The 6,584-nt window shown below is 39.2% G+C and overlaps 1 protein-coding gene across 1 annotated transcript in view; it reads right to left on the bottom strand.

Annotated features, from left to right (window-relative positions):
- The window catches only part of LOC127853018 (adhesion G-protein coupled receptor D1-like), a 155,525-nt gene that overhangs the window by 49,711 nt on the left and 99,230 nt on the right, over positions 1-6,584 (bottom strand). The gene's annotated exons all lie outside the window — the stretch shown is intronic.

Genomic DNA, 6,584 nt, shown 5'->3' with positions numbered 1-6,584 from the left:
GATGTGACCATCATATGGCCATCATGTGACCTTGCAATACATTTGTCAGGGGAAACAAGTGCACATGTCACCAGTAGAGGTGACTGGAGAGTTAGTGGTGGCCATTATGTGACCTTGACCCTGACTGACTGAAGGGGGTCTTTGATCTTTTGTGTAATGACAAGGGATAGAGCATGGACAATCCATGATTTGTGGCATAACAGTGCATAAAACAAAAAAGCCATGATTTGTGTAATTAAAGTGGCTGGAACATAGAATCTGGCCTCAAATTTGAACCTGGGTTATGGTTCCTTTATTTACAGTTTTATGAGATAGTGGTAGTGATTATATGTGCAATATTGTGTGATAATTATATTTGGGGTACTGGTCTTAACTGGCAAATGTGTCGTATAAATTGATTAAAAAAATTCAAAATTATTTTGTTATGATGTATTCAATGCCAGGATTTTTGTTTGTTTGGACTTTAGGAGTAATTTAAGAGAAAGCATAAAGTTGATAGTTTCTGTGTTTGTGAACATTTGAACAATTAACGAATCTGATGGCAATTGAATATGTTTTTTTGCTGAAATGGGAAATTATATATATATGTACTAATATTGTACTATGTGTTTCTTGGTATTGGGTATTGAACTTGTTTACTGGTATGTGACAAAACTAAGAGATACATGCAGTGTTTGTACCATGATCTTCAAAATGCTACAACAAGACTGTTAGTGTAAATGAAAACGAATTTGTGAATGTTTTGTTATTTATTATGTATTATTTAGTTTTGTTGTTAATGAATAAACTTACGGATAATTATTTATTGATAGGGAATTGTTATTTTTAGCTGAAGTAACTTGAACAATGCAAAGTACTTACCACGATACAATCACTGCTGAGAGCTGTGAGATACGGAGTAATCTATGTACAAGGAAATTCCTTTTTGTGATCGCTTTTTGTCCGTCGTGCGTCGTCCGTCGTCAACATTTTGCTTTGTGAACACTCTAGGGGCCACATTTATTGTCTGATCTTCATGAAATTTTGTCAGAACATTTGTCCCATTGATACCTCGACTGAGTTCGAAACTGGGTCATGCTGGGTCAAAAACTAGGTCACTAGGTCAAAAAAAGAAAAACCTTGTGAACACTGTAGAAGTCACATTTGATGCCCAATCTTCACGTTATTTGTCAAAATATTTGTCTAAATGATAGGTCGGATGAGTTTAAAAATGGTTCAGGTCTGTTGAAAAACATGGCTGCCAGGGGGCGGGGCAGTATTCCTTATATGGCTATAGAGAAACCTTGTGAACACTCTAGAAGTCACAATTTTTGCCCAATCATCATGATACTTAGTCAAAACATTGATTTCATTGATATCTCGGATGCTTTCGAAAATGGTCCAGATTGGTGAAAAAACATGGCCGCCAGGGGGCGGGGGAGTTTTCCTTATATGGCTATAGTAAAACCTTGTTAACACTCTAAATGCCACATTTATTGTCCAATCTTCATGAAATTTTGTCGGAAGATTGGTCTCAATGATATCTTGCATGAGTTCGAAAATGGTTACGTTTGCTTGAAAAACATGGCTGCCAAGGGGCGGGGCATTTTTCCTTATATGGCTATATTTATGGCTATAGTAAAACATTGTGAACACTCTAGAGGCCACATTTATTGTCCAATCTTCATGAAATTTGGTCAGAAGATTGGTCTCAATGATATCTTGGATGAGTTCGAAAATGGTTACGTTTGCTTGAAAAACATGGCTGCCGAGGGGCGGGGCATTTTTCCTTATATGGCTATAGTAAAATCTTGTTAACACTCTAGAGGCCACATTTATTGTCCGATCTTCATGAAACTTGGTCAGAAGATTCACCCCAAAAATATCTTGGACGAGTTCAAAAATGATGCTGGTTGGTTGAAAAACATGGCTGCCAGGGGGCGGGGCATTTTTCCTTATATGGCTATAGTAAAACCTTGTTAACACTCTAGAGGCCACATTTATTTTCCAATCTTCATGAAACTTGGTCAGAAGATTTGTCCTAATGATATCTTGGATGAGTTCGAAAAATGGTTTCGGTTGCTTAAAAAACATGGCCACAAGGGGGCGGGGCATTTTTCTTAATATGGCTATATATCATGCTTTAGTAAAACCTTGTTAACACTCTAGAGGCCACATTTATTGTTCGATTATCATGCAACTTGGTCAGATGAATAGTCCCAATGATATCTTGGATGAGTTCGAAAATGGTTCCGGTTGGTGGAAAAACATGGCCGCCAAGGGGGCGTGGCATTTTTCCTTATGTAGCTATAGTTAAACCTTGTTAACACTCTAGAAGCCATATTTATTGTACGATCATCATGTAACTTTGTCAGAAGATTTGTCCCAATGATATTTGCGACAAGTTTGAAAGTGGTTCCAGTTGCTTGAAAAACATGGCCACCAGTGGGCGGGGCATTTTTCCTTATATGGACTTATGAATTTTCATGAAAATTTGTCAGTATATTTGTTGAAATGATATCTTGGATGTGTATGAAAATGGTTCTGGTCTGTTGAAAAACGTGGCTGCCAGGGTGTTCACTAGTCATGAAAGTTGTTAAGAACATATTGTTCTAATGACATCTTGGGCTGCACAGAACAGGTCAGTTCCTTTGAATCTCAGGTGAGCGACTTTGGGCCTTTCAGGCCCTCTTGTTTATGTCTGTTGATTCAGCATTAAACGAATAGATGTGTTTATAGAGCTTACTGTGTAAATCCAATCATTTTTAAAAAAGAACACACACTACTAAATAGAATAATTTTGAGAAGTGGGATTTGAACCAACGCCTGCAAAAACAAACTAAGAAACCTTGGACCGCATGGCTCTCCTGACTTCATTGTCCAGCTAATTAATCCCAATGTCACAATACGTATATAAAGTGATATTGATCAAAATTTGTTCAAATTGCCAGATATTCACTCTTTTTTCATTACTTAAAAATGAACGCTCAATATTCATGAAGTGTATCGACTAGTCGGATTTTACATTTTTATTAATAATTATAAATATTAAGGTAAGTGTATAGTTTCCCTATTTAAGATTTGCAAAGGAATCTTTCTCTATTTCAATCACTTTTAGGAATGAAAAATAAGTGATATTTTTATGAAATTTATATATTTGAAATAAACACAATTTATTGATATAATTTATTCAATAAACTTTAAAAAGTAAAGTACTGCAGCATAGTACGGGTGGATGTTCCTATAGGGTATACCCTATATGTGTAACGGTGAAGAGAAAATCAAATATTGTTAAATGATAGTAGTTTCAGTCATGTTAAATAGCAAAAATTATATTGTGTATTGATAATAATTTTAGGCAAATACTATTTATTCCATAAAACAAAAGACACTAACTTTTGCCACAAGTTACATTTGATCCTATGCCTGGAAAACCAGACTGCGACCTGAATGCAGCGATTGGACCGCTCGACAATCCTGACTTAAATTCTTTGACGGTTTATCGCATTATAACAGCACGGTTATATAATTATATTAAACAATCAATCTTTTAAATTGTAGATATCCTCTCCGTTTATTATCGCTATTAAAAATTCACGTTTAAGATTATTATTTTTCTGTTCACAAGTTATATTTATAGTGAACTAAATAATTGTCTACATCTAGACAAGTTTAAAGTATTCTATTTTAATGTCATAAATACTGACCTGTTATCTCATGCTTCTCCTTTCCAAGGGGAATTAACTCATCCGGAATTTTAACTGGGAATCCGCCACCTAAATACCGTAATACAGGCCAGGTTAAACATAGTGCAATGCAACCTAGCCAAAAATCGGTAACCAACCCTCAATATTCTCTCCGGATCGACCAGGTGTATACGTGTCTTTTACGGCTCTGAATTAAAATATTGTTTTTCGATTTATTTCACTTGGTTGATTGGGGTTTTGAATAGATAAATTGTGTTATTTACCATTTTATTTCTCATTCGGATTAATTTGTGTGGATTTAATGGATTTTGTGTCATTTGTAAAAGGTAAGCCATGCTTGTTTTTATCGAACAATGGTTTATTTCTACCATGCTGGGTGTTTTCAGGCGCGAACGACCACGTGCTAAACGTGCTCTTCTAATACATTGCTAGAACGTGCAAAGCATGTTCTTCTAATGTGTTACGAGATCGTGCAAAGCGTGTTATTCTATTGACAGATTGTTTATCATTTTCCATTGTGTGCAATAATAATTTTAACGTTCCGTATGACAATCTAATTGATCGTCATTTTATTTTTCATCTGTTTTGGATTAAACGTTTGTTTAATTTATGATCTACGGCAGTATTATTATAATTTTCATTATGGTCAAATAATGATTTTATGTGCCGTATGATAATCTGGTCTGTGACCAGTTTATGGTTGAATATGTTTTGCTCTTGTTTTTCATATATTCGACTACATGAATATCGCAGAAACAAGAGTGGATAAATACCCGGTGACTTCGCAGACCATGGATGATAGTTGAAGCATCAGTCACCGGGTATCGGGCACGATGGCGACCGTACTATGCTAAGTCTCTTAGACAGTCGGTCAACATCAGACCATATGGCGACACCCGTCAGCCGGTCTTTGTCCGATGGCATTGGTCAAGGACATCGACCAATGCCGGACCATTTGGCATCCGCCATACGGTCATTATCCGGTGACAACACTGGTCATGATATGACCGGTATGTCACCGGGGACGTTGATCACGGACCTTTGATCGACGTCTGACCGGCCGGTCCGGTCACCGGTCATGTCACCGGTCCGGTCCGGTCATTGATCACCGGTCCGGTCCGGTCACCGGTCATCTCACCGGTCCGGTCCGATTACCGGTCATGTCACCGGTCCGGTCATTGATCACCGGTTCGGTCACCGGTCATGTCACCTGTCCGGTCATGTCACCGGTCCGGTCCGGTCACCGGTCCGGTCATTGATCACCGGTCCGGTCAACAGTCATCAGTTAGGCCTGCCACCGATAACACCAGTCACCGGTCAAGAAAAAGAACTCGGTCTTCATTATTGGATTATTCTTCTATTCGTCGTCGAATACATCGTCTTCATCAAGGAGTAGACATCGGACACGCTCTGACCAGTTCTCATCGTCGCGGCTCTTGTAAGCGATCAGGTCGTCAGTCACGGAGACGGTATTCTAGAAGATCTCGGTCTCATCGCAGCCGATCCATATCTCGACAGCGCAGCCGATCCAGATCTCGACATCGCAGGAAACGAGGACGTCGTCAACCTTCACGTAGACATCATCGGACTTCATTGAGCACAACAGGATAGTTATCGAACATACCTCTCCTTCATTGAGCAGTTCTCGGCGTTGATACGCTCGTAAGCGATCACGTCAATGCTCACGGAGACAATATTGTAGAAGACAATATTTCCAGCGTAGCCGAACAATATTTCGGCATCGCAGTTATATGGATGTCGCCACTTCTCACGTAGGCGTTAATGAACCTACTGGTCATATCGACGTTCTCCATTTTATTCTTTTAGGAATATCATGTCTCCATTCCACGTGTGATGGTTTTTCTTATGGCATCCACACATGTTGCAGTCACCGAGCCGTATTTGTATACGAACACTAGTTCGTTTAATTTTCAGGCTTCGGGATAAGCTGTTCTTTCTCCACTACGACTACAAGGACACTTATGCCTATTAATACTGATAATCTACCGTTGTTTTCCGGTTAACATTATCAGATGACTTCGTGGATGGTCATTCTTCTGCACCAGATATTTCCATTCTGACGCAGTTATATTATACCGGTCCCGCTCACCGGACATCGGTCACCATTCATCGGTCATGTCACCGATCACTGGTCACCGGTCAGAATAAGTAGTCGTTCATCATCAGCGGATTATTTTTCCTCCTCTTCTTCGTTATCATCATCGGACTATTCTTCCTCCTCTTCTTCGTCATCGAATGAATCTTCGTCGTCTGCTTTAGTGATGTCTCATCGCCATCGGATTGGATTTTTGGCACGATCTTCTTTTCCGAGCAGTGCTTGATATTGATATCAGACCATATGAATTCCACCATTTTTCGGTCTTTAACTGGTAACGTCACCGGTCATATTATGACTGGTCCGTTCACCTGGCTACAGTTACCGGTCATTGACCGGCCCGGTTCGGTCACCAGTTACCAATTACCGGTATTCCACTGTGTTTTCATCGGTCAATTTTTAGTATCACGGATATCGTCTACATTACCTAGTTGTATACCCCTGGCTATGATTGTATTGAATACTATATTTTATGGATTCAACAATCTACATGACTTTTTGTGTTTTTCAATACTGATGTTCTACTGGCGACGGTTACCAAATCATCTCCGCTGACTTGGTCTATGGTTGATTTTCCTGACCATCCATTCTGGTGCTGGTTATGACCTACTAATACTAGAATATTATGAAATACCTATATCTGTTATTTCTACTTCTATCTCAACCGGCTACATGCAGACTACTGGTCTTGCAGATAGATCGGCTGAAGTGGGCTCGGGGACTAGCATTGAGGTCGAACATTACTATTTGACCTCTATTAATTTATGTTCGAGACCCGAAGG

The sequence above is a fragment of the Dreissena polymorpha genome, chromosome 12, assembly GCF_020536995.1.
Source record: "Dreissena polymorpha isolate Duluth1 chromosome 12, UMN_Dpol_1.0, whole genome shotgun sequence".
NCBI classification, from domain to species: Eukaryota; Metazoa; Mollusca; class Bivalvia; order Myida; family Dreissenidae; genus Dreissena; species Dreissena polymorpha.
Note: the sequence above shows the minus strand (reverse complement) of the source record. Positions and strands in the feature narration are given on the sequence as shown.